We start from the raw sequence: 18,001 nt of genomic DNA, 5'->3' as shown, positions 1-18,001 counted from the left end.
GGGGTGGGGGGCAGGTGGATCCTCCGCTGCAGTCAGGACTGAACTCACATGGTATGGCTCTATCTATTGTATGTGACGAGTTACATTGTTGCTTTAATGTGTCTACTGTGTCGAAGTGGGTTGCTTGGTTCACGTTTGAGTGCACAACATGACAACAGCAGTGGCAAAGACTGCGTGCACATCTGTGTGCTCACGACATGGAACAGTGTTTGCTCAGACAGTTCTACTCTGACATGAGCCCAACACAGAAATGGTATTGATCCTGCTGATGCTAGAATCCATCTTCAAAAACGAGACGTGGATTGGAGAGAGCAGAAAACAGGTCCTTTAATGCCAACGACATGTTCTAATCTCTGCAATAAGATCCTGTGATTGATCTAGTAGGACAAGTATAGAGACGAGTCCATTGTCTGAGACCATTAGTGACTTTAACCAGAGCTGTTTCTGTAATCTACTCTAAATCAATCAACCAAACTTTATTTATACAGCACTTTTCATACGAACAATGTAACACAAAGTGCTTTACAGAATAAAAGCAATAAAAAAAACAATATCTCAAGTCTTCTTCTTCTACAGGAGAGAAGCAGTCGAAATATAACAAGTTACTGTAGTGGACAGTACATCAGCTGTGGGGAGGAGATGGTGAATCTTCTCTCTAATAGTGACAATTTATTCTTTTAATTTCATTTTCAGTCACTACTACTGAGGGTTAAAGGAAGCTGTGACTGTCCGTCAGCCTGGCTACAGTGCTGAACACAAACCTGGGCTTGTTCTTGTTTTCTTCTGTTAACCATGAATAATAGGAAGTCCTAACTTTACGGAGGCTTTTTTTGTATGTTAGTACACTATCTTTAAAAGTCTTTTGAAATTGTTCCAGATCAGTGGAACGCCATTTCCTTTCTATCTTGTGTGAAATCTGTGACTAAGTTCAGGTTTAGGGTGATTAATAAACTGGATTGAAATATTGCAGCGACCCTTCCTCAGCCTGTGCTTCGAGGAATGTGAAAATGAGTGTGAGTAGGGGGTGTTGACTTATTCAGACTAACATATTCTTCCTGCTGCAGCCAGGTTTGCGTGAGAGTAGATAGAGGAGGATCAGTTATCGGACCATTGACCAATAGGCATTAAGAAGAGAGTGATCTGATATTTATTGGTTCTGTTAGGTTTTTATGTAGAACTCCTCTTGTGTTTATTTTTGATTCAATAAATTTAGGAGGGTGGAGCTGTCGCCTCCTGTCGCCTCCTTTAACCAAATAAACTATAAGAGAAACTCAGAGAAGTGTGTAAGACTGCGACTCTGCCTCCTGGCCTCAGCTCTGGGTTGTCAAGGCTTTGGCTTTCTAATAAACTCTGACCCCAGGGATGCATTTGACTATGGTCGCCAGTGTCTCAGATTAGACCTGCCAATGACCACAGTTTGTTTCTCAGTGGGTGTGTCAGTGGGGAGAACCTGTTTGAAACATAAACTGGTTGATGGTGGAGGTAGTGAGATTAGGACTACGCCTCTTGTTACAGGAGGTCGCCCAACCACCCTGGCTTCTCAGCTGCTTGGGAAAGACTGGAGGGAGAGTAGGAGCTACACTAGTTGGACTGGGGTCTGGCTAAGTACAGCAGCTAATCATTTGGGTTCCATGGTGCTGAGCCACGCTTCCGATTCACTGAGCATCACCTCCAGTACAGCAAATAAACCATTACATGAGTTATGAGTGCTGGCCTTCTCTCTATCACTCTCCTCTCTCATGTGAAATTTGATAACTTAGATAGAGATGATTTCTTTTGATTTGCACATTGCGTAAGCCTGTATCATGAGAAAACCAAGCCAGGTTTCACAACTGTCACAACTGAAGTGTATGAACTGAACTGCAGAGTGGAATCCGTTAAAGGGGACATATTATGCTCCTTTTCAACAAGTTTAAATAAGTCACAGAGGTCCCCAAAACATGTCAGAGGGAGAGGCTGCTGAAGTTCAAACTCTACAACTGCAGCAGGACGTTTCTGAATGGTTGGAAACCAATGTTGTGTATTTTGACATTACATTTTGAGTTTGTTGATGTATGCTGGCACACAGTTACTAACATGTAGCTAGGTAGCTAATGCTAACTGTTACTGTCTCATCATTACTGGGAGCTCTTTTGGTAAATAAGCACTATTGTGAATTGTGTAATGTAGATGCCTCCTTAGATATACTTTTACAGTCTGAAAATGTTTGTTGTATGTGGACTGCTACAGGTGTTCAATGTCAGTACTAGTCAGATATTTTAATAGATGCTGAAGTAAATTATTTTTCTCCATGTTTTGAGCAGAGATGCTCATCATGACATCTTCCTTTATGTAGTAAATTTATTTTGTGTATTACAATGAAAGCTGTAAATCAGCATAAACATGTCTGACAGCAACAGTAATCTTTAGTCAAAGACTAAACTGGGCAGTTTTCTACACTACACTGTTGTCAAGCTCCACATTATATGCAATAAGTGACATGTTATAAATTACCTCTGTTATATGCACTTGATATGTAGCCAAGCTTACTTCTTACCCACCTTAGCTCCACTGTCTGTCAGTGTTTTAATTTCATAAGCTTTATATTCTGGTGAATATTACCATTTTTCCTCTATATTTTGGATAGGTGCTCCTGTGGAAACTGTGCAACCATGCCCACAGAAGCTGAGAACATCTGCTGCTAGGAGATACCACAGGTAGCATTCTCACTGGACAAACTAATCACTAATTTGTTTTGATTACATTACATTTATAATAAACCATAGCATTTACCATTTGCAATTCACTGTAGGTTACCAGATGGCTATGGGAGCTCGAGGAAGATTTACCATGTATAGTAGACCGTCCTGGGTTGGAGCCGCTCTGCCTCAATGTGTTCTGCCTGCAACATGTACAGCGCTGACTGCGGTACTTTAGGGTTGAGAGGAATACACCAGTACGTTTTTGCTTCTTTGTAAAAACATAGTTTCAATCTAAATAAAAGATGTTAGGCAGTATTGTTTTACTTCAGTGCACATAATTTTACAATGGTAATAACACACCACAAATGGAGTAACACACCCTCAAATAAATTAGTTTAGCTGCTCTTTGATTTGTAAAGTTCTTCTATCAGCAGATAGTGTGCATATAATATATGAATTCAGAGGAGTCATTTCTTTAGTAACGATCAAGCATTTATTTACATCAAATGAGGGACTTATAATCAGTGGTAATGAAATAGCTGTAGGATTCACTGGATCCATATAAAAAAATTGTGACACAACATAGATATATGTTTGCTAGACTAAATGTCCTGTCCAGTTGTTTTAGTCAGTACAGGTATCTCGCCTATAGGAGCTTTGTGAGCTGGTTCTGGTCACAGAATCTGGGTCGTCATTCCAGCCTGCGTGGTCCTACGCATCTGTTACGGCCGCCACTCTGGCCATTTTTGTTGTGTTTAATTTTCCTGTCTGCCAGGCTCCACCCTCTCTGGCCTGATTGGTGCGGCCCGTTTGTCACTGGCTAGTTGCTAGTAGGGGGCTGGATCTGTACAGTAATCTAAGCATTGCATTGCGTCTCCTCTTGGCTCTTCCTGTCTCTGTTGCCTCTGGTGAGAGGAGCTTTTCTGCTTTGAAGTTGATCAAAACCTATTTAAGGTCAACCATGTGCCAGGAGAGGCTCACAGGACTGGCACTCATTTCAACAGAAAGAGATGTTCGGAGGTCCTTAGACATATAAGACATAGTGGCTGCATTTGCAGAAGCCAAGGCCCGCAAGCAGCAGTTTTAAGAAAAAAAGGCACTACTATTGGACTGTGGATATACGACCAAGGTGTCACAGCAAAATTTAAGTTCGTCCTTTCCACTTCAATTCCTTGTTTGTTTTTTTTGCTTGGTTGCGTTTTTAATCATTCGGAAAATTTTGCACATTTCAGTTGTTTGTTTTTCTGTTATTTATATATTGTATGTAAAGTTTGCATTCAGATAGTTATGTTATTTATTATTTATTTTATATGTTAATTGTTTAATAAAAGATTTCTTTACTGATCCGTAGTCCTGGACTTCATTCATCATGATTCTGGGGGGCCCCATGGTCCTTCTTGCCTAGGGCCCCCAGGGGGTCTAGAAATGCCCCTGGTTACATGTTGAAACTCATAACATGTCATACAACACCCTTAGATAAGAAACTAGAAACTCTAACTTTTGTTGTTGCCTTTTTATAGGTCAGATTTTTTTTTTATAGAATCAGTGATCTGAATCTTGATGGCAGGAATCATCATCACACACCTTTGATGGTGAGCTACCCTGGATAATAAAAATGAACCTCAGTTCCACATTGTGGTAGGACAAGACACATGTGACAGTGTGTGGTAAAAAGATGGACTTGATTGTATGTGGTAAAAGGAACTGATTTCCAACGCCTGGACTGAGTATTATTTTTCCCTTTTCCTTCAATTTAGCATATTGAAAAATTAACTGAAGTGGCCATATTTTTGGTTTCTGTGCTTATGTTTGTTCTTTTGCAAAAATAAAAAAATAAAATATATTTTGCAAAATAAAATATTTATTATAAACTTACCTGTGTCTCCTGCTTGTGGTGTTCATGCAAAGTGGGCTCCCATATGAGCCTGAAATATTCTGTGCCTTGATTTAGCCTACAGTTTCTACATATACTTTATTTATCCGCTATACGGGAAATTCATATGAAATGCATATACTATTAATAAAATCCACTAAAATATCCAAAACAGAGTTTTGGTGGAAGAAAACCATAAATGTGTTACTGTATAATAAAATATAAAATAATGGAAAGTCATATACATATAGACAATTATAATATGATAGAATAAATAATATAATAAAACATTATAATCAAAGTTACATATTTTTATTTTTCAAGGTTCATTTTTGACCTGTTAAACAACAGTTGCATTTATCCAGGTACATTCAGTTGTTGTTCAGGGCCTTTCAATCACATCACATGATCTTCACTAACAGATGGAGTTTGCCCAGTTGTCTCTGAATTACAAATGTTCAAATCTGCATTTACAAAGGATAATTAATTAGGATTTATTCAATCTATTATGACAAAGCAAAACAAAATCAATTAAATTACATTTACTTACGTTTAAATTTTGGTTCACAGACTGAGCAGGAGCCCGTGTTATTTATTTATTTTTTCTTACTGAAGAAGACTGATTTTGTTAAACCACAATCTGTGTCTCAAAGGTTGCCAGGTATTTATCAGAAAAACTGATCCTGAGCTCTGACTCATGTGAGCCTCCTCTCCGTGCTCGCTCACATGCTCACAAGCTCCTGCTGTGAGGATGGATGACTCACATCATTTAACACTCATCAAACCACTCAGTCCTCAAGACCTTTTGTTTCTTAACTCTTACTCAGGTTTCTTTTTCAATTTGTCATCTTGTCTGTTCATGCCCACATGCCCCTTATGAGACTGCAGTATCAATATGCACGTACAACCATTTGAATGCAGTACTTCACATTGACCACAAGGCGGTGGTAGCGGCCTACAGAAGGCAGCCGGTCCTCAGCAGCAATCATATAGACAGATGATGATTCAATGGGAAAAAAGGGAAACAGTGGTGATTCATTGAAGCATCTATTATGTGCAAACGTATGTGCATTCTCCTCTAAAATGCTCCTGACTTAGACCGCTACATTAACTAGCAGTACTTCGCAGATTAAAGTTATGGTTGAAAAGGAATAGAAATCTCGTATCTGTGGAGTGCATTCTCAGGCTGCATCGGTTAAATCTGCAATCAATACCCTGCAGAAGAAATATACCTTTAAAAGATGAAGTGCTGGGATCACTGTCATAATGCCTCTAATGCTGAATTCATATAGTAATTATAAATTATCTTTGAATGACACATTTTCTTTCTTCACTAATTACTTTTTAGTGTCTTCATTCTCAATTTAATAATATAGAGCTCAAGCATCATACAAAGATATTTTGTGATCAAGCTGTTATTTTGCATCTGTTCACACTAGAGGTCACACTGTGCTCACTTTCATACCATTCCCAGCTGGATTCTTCAGTGCTACATCTTCTTCCTTCACTCCCGTGTCTTGGTTTAATTAATTCTCCTCATGACTTTTCTAAGTAGGGTGTCTTTTTTTTTTTTAAGTCAACAGAAAGTTGGAGAAAAACACAGAGACACCAGTTCAAGTGCAAAACAAACATCTTTGGGTATATGTGATTAAAAAACATGGATGACAACATCTGAGACATGAGAGAGGGAGAGACAAGGGAACTGTTTGGTTTACAAATATGTTTGTCATGATCCATTCTGCTGCCAACAACCAGTCTGTCAGGGACAAGATAATGACCCAGTCCACAATCCCACACAGAATCCAAAAGCCAGACACCTCCCATCATACCATGGAAACTGCTGATTCTACACAAGGGCCAGACCAGAGTCTCAGAGATCTTCTTTACCAGCACATCCCACACCAAACCTTAGTTTTGCTGTGCCTCTGATCGAGGGCTCTGGGGCTAATGCCAAACCGTTCCCAAGTTTCCTGTGAACGTGGCAGAGACAAAGAGCTTTGTTTTCTGTGATTTCAGAGGACACAGCTGACATATCCTTTACAATACCTCAAATCCAGAACCTATTGTGTGGGTTTCACTTTTGTAGACTTGGTCATGTCAGGAAAACTACTGGATCTTGTGAGAAAGCACCCCTACCAACTTCTTCAGTTTTCAAGTCTTGTGTGTCCCTGCTCAGGCTATGGACAGCTGAAACTGTGTTAAATCCCAACCACTTCTAAATAATCGAAATCATTTTTGTTTCTAAAAGAAGCATCTGGTGTAGGTGGAGTTGCAGACATCTTGAAGCAACTTTCAACAAATCACATCTAATATCTAACCGCCCCATCTAAGTGTCCGGTTACAAATGGCCAGTTGCGAATGAGCAAAACTTAAATGTGGTGCAACATTTCTTCTTGTCAAGTGTTCCTTCTGACTACATCTCACTGCCTCCCTCTGAACTCTTAAGAAATCGCACAAATGGAGATGGCATACACTTTGGGACAGTCTCTCCTCAGTGGCTCTCATGGTGCTCACACAGAAAGTGCTGGAAATAGTTTATGTGAAGAATGAAAAAAGTTCAAACCCTTCCTTTCACACCTCCACACATCGGGCCAGTCACCATGTAAGGTGTTCATGATTGTTCGTGGTCTGCTTTGGAAAGTGAAACATTTGTTCAGATGCTGTTAGACAGGTTCCGGTAGCATTTTGTTGTTAGCATACTGAGACCTTAAGTAGCCCTGCGAAACCACAAAAAGAAACTCTACAGATGTGTAGTATTGCTAGGAGTCTATTTAAAAGTGGCAACTTCACTGGGTTCCTATTTTGGGAACAGGAGGACTTCATTACTGTGAAATCCCTGGCAGATGGATCACTCAATTGAAAATCTTTCTCTACATTTCTGTCAACCAGAATGTCAAATCAAACAAAGTGTGCTTATAACTGCCCTGATGAATGACATGTCCCTTTGGGTGTGCAGGGTGACATCATTTGTCAATAAACTTTTTAATGATCTGTTAAAGCCGTGGTTAAGGTTTGGTTAGGTTTAATGGAAAAACTCAAGTTCTTCAGGGGTTAAGTTTAGGTTGTTTGGGTTAACCCTAATCCTGAACATACAAATAGGTCGCTTGTTCCATACGACCCATGATGGTGATGATGTCATGACCAAGACCTCTATCTATTGTATTTTATAGATATCTACTGAAATGAGCATGCTAACCAACTAGCTGCGTCCCGCGCCGTGTTGTAATACCACTTTATGACACTAGATGCTGTGTGAGTCAGTGTAGCGTTTAGTCTGCCCTCAGTCCCACGAAGAACAGCTTCCTCCAGAGCTTGAAGTTACTAATAATAGCTCCCCACTAGTATCACAGAAACGTAGAGATGGCTAAAACTTCCAGAAAGCGATCTTTATCTCCATCCCGAAGGACCGCTCCGACAAGAAACCACGTTCAACAGCAAAGAAAATAAGAAAACACAAGTAAATCCTGGTGTGGTTTTCTCACTGCTGGAGACAGCTCCGGGCGAGTAAACAGATGTGGTTTGATGCAGAGCTGCAACTTTTCTGTTAGACTGGTGAGTAACATCTAATGTTGGTCTGTAGCTAAAAGTATCATTAGGGAAACTAATGACAAACCGTACTGACGTTTTAATGATTTAGTAGAATTTAGCCTGTTCCTGCGGCTGTTGTCCAGCTAGATGCATCAGTAACTTTTCTTTTACACGTAAGACAAAGAGACTGTTTGATCCAGAACCAGCAGGTTCAGGATCCACTGCCTAATACTATATTTATTTTAGGATATTCATATCTATCCTTACTATTTATTATACACACACAACAGACCTAACATGTTTGAATATAAAGAACTTGTATGATCTAAACTAATTGTCCTATCACATGTTTGTCTGTATCAGGACCAGAACTCCGGTCCAGTCCTCCCCAGTGACGGACCAGCACCTGCCTTTTCTTCTGAGTCTGACCTCATCAACCATCAACAACCACATTACAGTAACACCTCAGAGTATTATCCCTGCACAGAACACATATTGTCTATACTTTAGCTTTGTATCACAAGTATTCATAATTTGTTTAAGTGATATCAACAACTTTAACTATCAACAATAAATGCACATATAAATAATAAATTATAAGGAACATGGGGAAAACAATAAGATGATTAACTGGACAGGGGCGAAGAGGTGAAATGCTGCCCCCTATGGAGGTGGAGCAAGTAGCACCATCTTACACATTACACCTTTAAGTTAATATGGTGAACTTGTTAGTAGAATTCTGCTTATTTACACACAGTTACAGATTATCTTTCCTATGGGGTTGTGTTTCTGGCCACCTGATGAATCCAATATCGACTCTCTGTCAGCTCTCTCTCAGGTCTTTGGTCTCTATGAACGCCTGAAGAAAACATCCGGCTCTTTGGTTGTTAAATGCTTCACTATGTTCACCAGCTGCTCTTTAACTGTATGTGTCTAGTGTTTGCTGCTGAACAGGCAGTGTAAAGTGGATCATTGGAGCTTTTCCCAGCACAGCAGTTATATTGGTCCGTACAGGTAACAATGAGCTGAAACTCACTACAGAGCTCTAAAAATCTGAGGGGAGCTGCAGATTTAGGTGAAAATACTGTGTAAGTTCATCTACGAGTGACCACTTTCACTTTGTCATTTGATTTACATTGTTATGAAAAAAATCAATCACAGTCCCTTTAAAGTGTAAGAGAAACCTTTTCCATTCAGAAGTTTCAATGTGTGCAAAGATTTATTATTAACATGCATGTAGAATTAATCCACAGCACCACAATAACAATAGGACTCTGTTCTCTACAACAACAATGCTATAGCACAAGCAGCTTTAGGTTTGTCTTTGATCATAAATCAGCTGGATATGTCATCATAGTTCTCGCTGTTTCTCTCTCTGCATTCTGTCTATCTGTAAGCTCCTCATTTGATCAAAATTTACAACATATATGAGTGTGTGTGGTCTAGTTATTACTCATGTTGAGGGAACCCCTTGTTGGGATTTGTTTTCCTTATGGGGACAAAAAGCAAGTCCCCATCACATTAATCATTCAATTTTAAGGTGAAGACATTAAAGTTAGAGTAAGGTTAGGTTTAGGGTTAGGCAGGTAGTAGTTATGGTTAAGGTTTGAATAAGTCTCCAGGAAATGAGTGTAAGTCAATGTAATGTCCCCTGAAATCATGTGCGGATGCCGTGTTAGCTAATAGAAAGACATGGGGTTGATCATGGTTCAACTTCAGACCTCCAGAGTCTGCTGCAGATTCCCAAGTCCACAGTCATCAGGATGCACACCACGTGACACATCCCTCTCTCAATCTTTCTCCCCCCCTCCTCCTCCTCCTCCTCCTGCTCCTTCTTTTTCTCCTCGCCGCTCTCCCGTTGTGTCTCCCTCTCTCTCCTTCTCCTCTGGCTCAGTGGTGTGTTTCCAAGAGATAAGACCCTTGCTCATTTCACACATGAGCAGAGTGGAGTTGGGTAAGGCTGTGTGTGTGTTCATAGTGTGTGTGTGTGTGTGTGTGTGTGTGTGTGTGTGTGTGTGTGTGTGTGTGTATATATGTGTGTGTATACCTGTGTTTGTGTCTCTATGTGTGTGTGTGTGGGTGCACGTCTGAGTTCACACACTTATGTATATGTTGAAGGTTAGAGAAAAAGAGAGCAAGTACAGACTCCAAGTTTTCTCCACTTGCTGCTTCTTTACTTCAGCTTTCTGAGGAGTTGATTCGCCCATCCTTCAGAGCTGTCTGGCAGAGGGTGAAAGTTACATGAATTTCACTGTTAAACTCTCAATTCACTTCACTTCAATAATTCTAGACCAAATCATTGACCACCATTTTTCCTACTGAAACATGCAAACAGAACTTATCAAATATGTTGTTTTGAGAAAAAGTACAAGTCTTTAGGTCAAATAGTCAGAGGATCATCAAAGTGATTACAGTTCACCCTGAAGCAAACATGAATGTGTTTCCCAAATTCCATTGCAATCCATCCAACAATTGTCAAGGCGTTTCACTCAAAAGCTCAAAAGTTAAAGGTTCTGTAAATGATCATCACTGCCACTAGATGTCGCACTAGACCACCAGCATCTCAGACCAAAACTAATGCTTCATTGGACACACTTCCAGCCTAAATCTAAAAACAATCTAACCTAAACCATTAGCCCAAGCTAGCATTGCAGTAATATGCTCCTCAACAATGCTGACGGTTAGCCAGCTAGCAATAGCAATCATTTGCTGAACAAATTCATTATATTGGTAACAGCAAGTTAGCTAACGTTATCATGTTATAGCACTGTCGCCATCAATAATGTCAACAGACATTTAACATAATGAACCGTCAAGTTACTGACGAAAAAAAACAGTTTTGGGTCAAGCTGGAGTTCTTTAGCTCTACATCTGGGTAAAGCCAGAACAGTATTAGCTCTAATGTCGAACTGGGAAAGAAATTGGGACTGCAGTTGCACAAATGACACTGGAGCTCTTGAAGACACTGATGGAGATGGCAAAAACTTAAACTTTCTGAATGTTTTGACCGTCCATGAACCAACCGGGATTTGAGCCTCCTCAAGTCCAGTCTCTGGTGTCATGTCTCTCTGTGTCTGAGGCTTTTTAGATGAAAATGTGGTTTCTTCTTCATTGAGGAACATTTTGGGAGGTGGGTTTCACCTAAACGCTGTCGCTTTCAACTGAAGGGTGCATACTGCACTGGATCAGCTTGTGTGTGAGCCAAGCCTATAGGTTTATAAGCTAACACAGAGGGAGTGTAACTTCACTCTCTGCTCAGGATGCCATTACTCAACTATATCTTTATATAGAAAATATTTTTTTTGCTACTGTATTATTGTTTGAAATCTCATGTTTGGAGCCTTTAACTTCATGTTGGCTCCAGGAAAAGTAAAATGTCTGTGTAAACATGTGCCTTGAGCCATCATTATGAAGTCTAAAGTCATCAGACAGATCTGACAATATTTAAGTTGTTACTCCCTCAGTTATTATGGCCCATTAGCACCCCCTAGTGGAGTACTGTAGAGAGTGAAAAGAGAGAGGGAGTGAATCATTTTTCACAACATTTTTTGACCATTTTGAGTGCAGCATTGGGTACTTGCACTGCATGTTGCCACCAATGTCGTCAGTGTGAACAACAGCAAGAGTGAGTATGGAAGTACACAAATTGAAACATAGGACGGGGGCAGCATCTAGCTCCTTATACTAGGTCACCTGACTTTCTCCTTTACTCCCATCATAATCACTACACCTAGAGGTTGCCTAACAATAAAATGTAACTTTGTGCACAGAAAACAATGGGGTTGCATTTTCCAGGAGGACAGTCTCCAATAAACCAAACCATCTCAAAGTATCTAAATCAGATATCTGTTTCTTTCTTTTTTTTGAGAGCTAGTGTAGACTCTGGTCTTGTTGTTGTTGGGTCCATATAATCTTGAGTTTGTGTTTTTCTTAGTGAAACTTCCCATTTAAGGTTTGTGCAGAGAAGTCACGGCTCCTTTTCAGTGTTTTTCTGGAGGTAAAGACCTTCACTTGGAGACAATCCACTTTCATTTAGGGACTAAACAAAACATTTCTGTACAGTAATTTGTTTCCACTAAGCCCTTAAACTATGTTTTCCTCTCTTGCATTTATCTGCTCCATTAGTTCCTGTGTGATTCAGAGTAATAGTGAAAAATGATTTACCTCACAGTTAACCAGTCTCATCAGGACCAGAGAGAGGACAACACATGAGGAGGGTTATCCATGCAAATACAAGCTAATGAAGAGTTTGCTCCATCTTCAGAGGAGCCCTTTTGTCTCTGCTACTGAAGCATCTCTGAGAGCAGTTTGGCAGGAGGACAGGAGCTCACAGCACTGTTCATTTGCACAGACAGTTGAGTCCCCTGGGACCAAAGAGGAGTCGTCACTGCCGAGGAGCTCTCAGACAGATTTGAGAGGTCTGCTTGGCCTGTGCTGCAGTTAGCTGTCTCATTCTTGGCTTGCATGTACTGGGCCGCATCGACCCTCACTGTCAAAGAGGTGTTTGGAAAATGCCTTTCTCATGTGCTAGCATCTGGTAGATTCATTTATTTTTCAGCTTGCATATATCAACATACCATTGTATGTTTTGCTTTCCTTTCTTAATTTAATTTTAAAATTAAATTGTATTTAACTTTAAAATTGTATGGACTAACAAACTAACTGGCCGACTGACTGATTAATTTAGACTATTAACTATAAATTAACCTTAGATTAAGAAATTTGACAGCAGAAAATGAGAAGAATTGCAATCTTGTATTCAAGGTAGGACTACGAATTGTGGCAAAGCAGCCAAATGTCCAGACCCTAACGGACCCCAAAGCTCAAGAGTGTGTGTTGTAAGTTGTCTGTGGTCAGGTGATTAATTACAAAATGGTAAGGGCACTAAGATGGCTCTTGCAGTTTTACCTAATCTTGGGGTCCAGTGTTGTTGAGCTGTGGTTCCCTTTTCTGGCTTGTGAAAAAGAAGCTATATCTCCTTGCAACTCCTTGTCAGCAGTTGTATATGTCGACTGTTTATGATTGGTTCAACCAACGATGGTGTCCATTGGGAAAATCATGTACTTGACTGATTCATCCACCACAGCCCCCTCCCTATGTTCTTTCTACCATCTCACCTGACTTACTAAAGACTTTCTGCTGTAGTGTCTATGAAGCACCTGATGGCAGCAAACATTTAAAACACCAACCAGCGTATGGCACTTATTAAATGGCACATTGAAACTATTCACATAGTACTGTATGCTGCTTTTTAACAGCGCAAAAAACATGGTGCTTAGGGAGCCATTGGGCGTTCTATATGGATGCAAATAGCCAAAAAGCTGCAATGTGACTATTTTCACCTCGGGGTAAATAGGCACCTTCTTTCCTCTCTTCTGTCTCGCAACCTCTCAGTTTTAACTTGTGGCCCTTCATGAGGGTCATGACACCCAGACTGAGAACCACTGTTAGGTTAGGTTCAAGTGGCAACCTCTAAAGCTGAAAAATTAGGCCAACACTGAAGAACCAAAAGCTGCAGTTCCCCTGATGACCATCTGGCTCCAACAGTGAGTCAATCCCCATACACTCCCACGTTAAAATTTCATTTCTACAACTGTTTATATAACTCACCAGCGGGTGAGTGTATGCTTGCCAGCATTCACCAAAGTTTCAGACTCTACACGCCCCTCCTCTTTCACCATTTTTGGATTAGCTGGGAGTTAGGGGCAGAGTAAGGTACTGCCAAGATGGCGATGGTGGAGCAGCTCACTCTAAGCTTCAAAACCATTCTTCAGAAACCTGTGGGTGATGTCATAGTGGCTACATCCATTTTAGCATACAGCAAAAGTGAGTGCCCATCACGTAGAGGTGAATTCTGTTTGTGTTGATGGCTTCAGTGAAAATCTTTCAAATTTGATCTTAAAATATTGGACATGAAAGAATAAAATATATTTTAATTAAACTGTATTTGCAATAAAAGTACCACATCTAACAATTATATGTGGATAATATAAATAAATAGGCTAATATACTGAATGTCAGTATACAATACAGTGGAAAAAGAATGAAGGAATAAGACTGAATTATATGTAAATTTGCTTTGTCTCCAGTTTTTTTCCATAGGACAATAAAATAATCCACAAGAGAAGCATACATCATCAATATATAAGAATGAAAAAAGGAAAACTATGATAAAAGAAAAGTTAAATTTAACCTTGTGCTTAACACAGAGGCCAGGCTTGGCAAACCATATCTTCGAAAGCAGACATCAGGTCTGAAGCCGATTTGTATGCAACTTAAGCGTGATTCAAGTGTCAGCTTCAAACTTTAGTTGCCCTCCCTAAGAGAAGCAGGTAGGAGTCATTGCTGGTGGGTGGACACTGGGTATCGCTGAGAGTCTGACATTTTCCTGACAAACATAAACTTCGCTCGTTCAGGGCTGAAGCAGAAAATAGCAATCCAATCTTGGGTTATATTAAGACACTCTGCTGTACTTACTACAGGAGTCCCACACTGAGACCTGCCTCCTCTGAGCCTGGGATGAAGAATGTAGTGCATATCACTGCAATCATACACCCACGGTGAATTATATTAAACTTATGTGGTTAGTGTCAAATAACATGTTTCAGCAGCTTTGTGTTAACTGTTAATGCTGCATCCCCCCTGAGAAGCCCTTAAATTAGCATTCCGTTTGGTAATTATGTTTCTTATATGAAAATCGTGCCATAAATCACAATGATTTGATATAAAAGTGTGAGTGCACTTTCCACAAATTATAAAGGCTCATTGCTGGAACACCTGTCTAGTACATTGCAATTAAATGTGTAACATTATTAATCTTTATTTGCTGCTCAGCTAATAAAAAGAAAAAAAGCTGAAATCTATCATGGTAAGTGAAGGAGAGAGAAACTTCCAGGTGATCCTACAAAAAGACATAATTACCACTATACTGAAATATCAACAGCAGAAGAGCTGTGGGCAATGCACAGCAAAGAGGGAGAGCAAAACACAAATCGAACTTTAATTGAGCTTCTAAACTTAAAACCTGTTATTTTCTAACAGCAGGTTTCTAACTGCTGGCCTTAGGCTCCATGTTGAGATTTATTCTGATAAAACCAAAATACAGACTAATGAAAATTAATTAGATATACTGGAATGTAGTGATCTTTGATTTTGATTTTGCTATTTTTGCTCTTGAGAGTTTAACTTTAATTTCCACTCAACTGAGTTGAGACACTATAACAATATCCGTGAATTTTTTTCTGCCTTTTGTTTCATAATTTTGCTCAGTGAGAATTCCCCCCATACGTGTCACTGAGGCATCACCATTAACAGAACAACAGTAATGGGGGCTGAGAGGATGTAATTACACTGGTAGAATATGAATTATGGTCTCATAAATCATGTTAGTGGGCAAGCAATAATGCACACTACTGAAGTGCCAACAAACAATAGTCTAATTACCTGCCAATTACCTGGTTAATAATGCTTTTCCAGGGCCAGGCTGTTGACCTGCCAGTGAGATGACGATCACCCTAATGGATCTGTTAACTGAGCGGAGTGTCATTGTGGAGGACAGCCAGCACCCAGAGGCTGATGCTGTCTTACACAATATAACTCATCTTTTTGGAACTTATGGCTAGCTGTAAAAGCCTGTGAAGACAATTTTACAATGATAGAAATGTATCTATCACAGGTCCCATATAGTCTAAGGGTGGATGTTTGATTATAGATCAGGTCTAGGTTCTATATTAATATTGTGAAAATATCAAAGCCTCAGTCCACAGAGAAATACACGCAGCCTGTATTCAGAAACTGAGCCTTAGAGCCAGCCATCAGGACTTCTGTAACTTTGTGATGTCACAACAAAGCAGTCACTAAACACCGCCCACCTGGACCCACCATCCAACCTCGCAGGATTTGGTTTCTGTGAGTGTTTACCTGAAATCTACTATATTTTTATTGGATCTCTCAGAAAACAGTTAGCAGTGATCAGAAGGTCAGTGAGCCAATCAGAGGAGAGGCTCAGAGCCCCCTCTCTTCTGATTGGCTCACTGACCTGTTGTTACTAGAGCTCCAGAGAGAAGCCTGAGAGAGGAGATGTAAAACTACACTGAGATGGTTCTTAAAACCACAAATATATCTTGTTATGGATCAACACTTCAAATAAAACACAGAAGAAGAGGAAAATATGGGACCTTTAAATTTACTGATGGTAAGCTTCATGTTAAAACTAATGAACTGATTATTGGACAGATATTGTAGTATCAAAATATGTGAATAAATCTTTTGAATAAAGATTTTGAGGTCTTGTATTTTTTATTTCCATGTAATGCTACTTTACAAATATATCTATACAAAACCTATGATTATGTGGCTGAACTAACTCAGGCTAACATGGTGTTGTCAGGCTAAAATGATCCTTTTAATTCTCATTCAGTTAATTTGATTCTTTGAGGATTTATTTTGAAATAAAGGAAACATAATTAGAGAGATGAAACCATGATCAGCATTCATACTGTTGTGTCGCCACCTCTGTCTCAGACCCTGCCACACACCACCTGCATCACCTGACCACCCTGCTGACACGCACACCTGCTGCTCATTGTCTCATCACTACTTCACTGTATATAGCGACGCCGTATCAGTAGTTTGCCTTTGCACTCCTGTAGTTCCAGTGGTCCACACTGCTTCGTCCTAGCCTGCTTACCTTCATATCTTGACCTTTATGTGAACCTGGTTTTGCCAGCTTGCTCCTCATTCACCCTCCCTTTCCTTAAGTAAGAATAAAAGCCATGAAATATTAAAATAATAATAATAATAATAATAATACAACAGGTGTGGTTCATAATTAGTCAAGAGTAATACTTGAAAGTGTTGAGGCCACTGTGGCGTTTGTCGAGGTCCCACTCATCCTCAGCAATATTTACACCAAGTTCATCTTGCCATTTCTGTACGACATCCTGTGCACTTAGCACCTCAGTCTGGCTCAAAACATTATAGAAACAGGTTATGGATTTTTTTAGCTGGGCCTATGAGGAGTAATTTATCCACTGCTGAAGCCTCAGAGTTGATATTGAGAACAGTTTTTTGTTTATAACGTCTCGAATCTGGAGGTATCTAAAAAATTTGGGAAATTGTACTTGTCTCGTAATTGTTCAAACGACATAAGGGAATCACCTTCAAATAAATCCACATTTTCCATATCTTTATGCTTTTGTTTCTTTGAAGTTGAAACTGATATAAATAACCCCCTGATATAGGCTTTAGGTGTTTCCCACAATAGGGAGGGGTTGTCAGTAGATTGAGAGTGAATGGCAAAAAATATTTTAAATTCACTTTCTCATCCTTCAAAAAAGATGTGTATCAAATCTTCAATGTCTACTTTTGACAATAGATAACTCCAAAAGCACAACTGCATAATCACAGATAACGACATTGGCTGTTGTACAAGACAGCACTAATTGCACCAACAACTTAGATACAAAAAAATAATGAATTTGAGTGTGGCATTTGTTAGGAAGTAGAAAAAAAGGGTGATATTTCGGTGGGCAGTACAGGTTCATAATGGTAATTTTTTCACCATGTAAGACCCTTTGATCATTACAAATCTTCCATATATTCCTTAAGACACACCTGTAGTTGAAATGGAAGATTCCTATGTATCACTATAACTACCCCTCTCCTACTAGTGGTAAGAGAGGACAAATAAACTTGGCCTACCTAGCGATGATTGATGATGAAGTTTGAGGTGTTCATTGTCATCAAAGTTGTCAGTTCTGGCTCACGACGCTGGTCACAAAAGACATCGCTTCAGCCGGGGAGAGAAAAGTTTTCCTCATGTTGTTAAATGACACCTGCGACTTTGCTGGGGAAACGGTATGGAATACTCCACTCCGGCTTCCCTGAGGCATTGCTTGGCTTCATTAAACTTCTTTCA

At 39.7% G+C, this 18,001-nt stretch overlaps 1 long non-coding RNA gene across 1 annotated transcript; it reads left to right on the top strand.

Annotated features, from left to right (window-relative positions):
• Positions 1–1,955: 1,955 nt before the first annotated feature.
• Positions 1,956–2,919, top strand: LOC147818398 (uncharacterized). The gene is made up of 3 exons (XR_015437998.1): positions 1,956–2,002; positions 2,627–2,696; positions 2,792–2,919. It is a non-coding gene; the product is annotated as an uncharacterized LOC147818398 (long non-coding RNA).
• Positions 2,920–18,001: the final 15,082 nt, after the last annotated feature.

The sequence above is a fragment of the Seriola lalandi genome, unplaced genomic scaffold (genome assembly GCF_002814215.2).
Source record: "Seriola lalandi dorsalis isolate HSWRI2012SDOR001 ecotype SW California unplaced genomic scaffold, Sedor1 jcf7180002054588, whole genome shotgun sequence".
Taxonomy (NCBI): Eukaryota; Metazoa; Chordata; class Actinopteri; order Carangiformes; family Carangidae; genus Seriola; species Seriola lalandi.
This window is presented reverse-complemented; position numbering and strand designations above follow the sequence as displayed.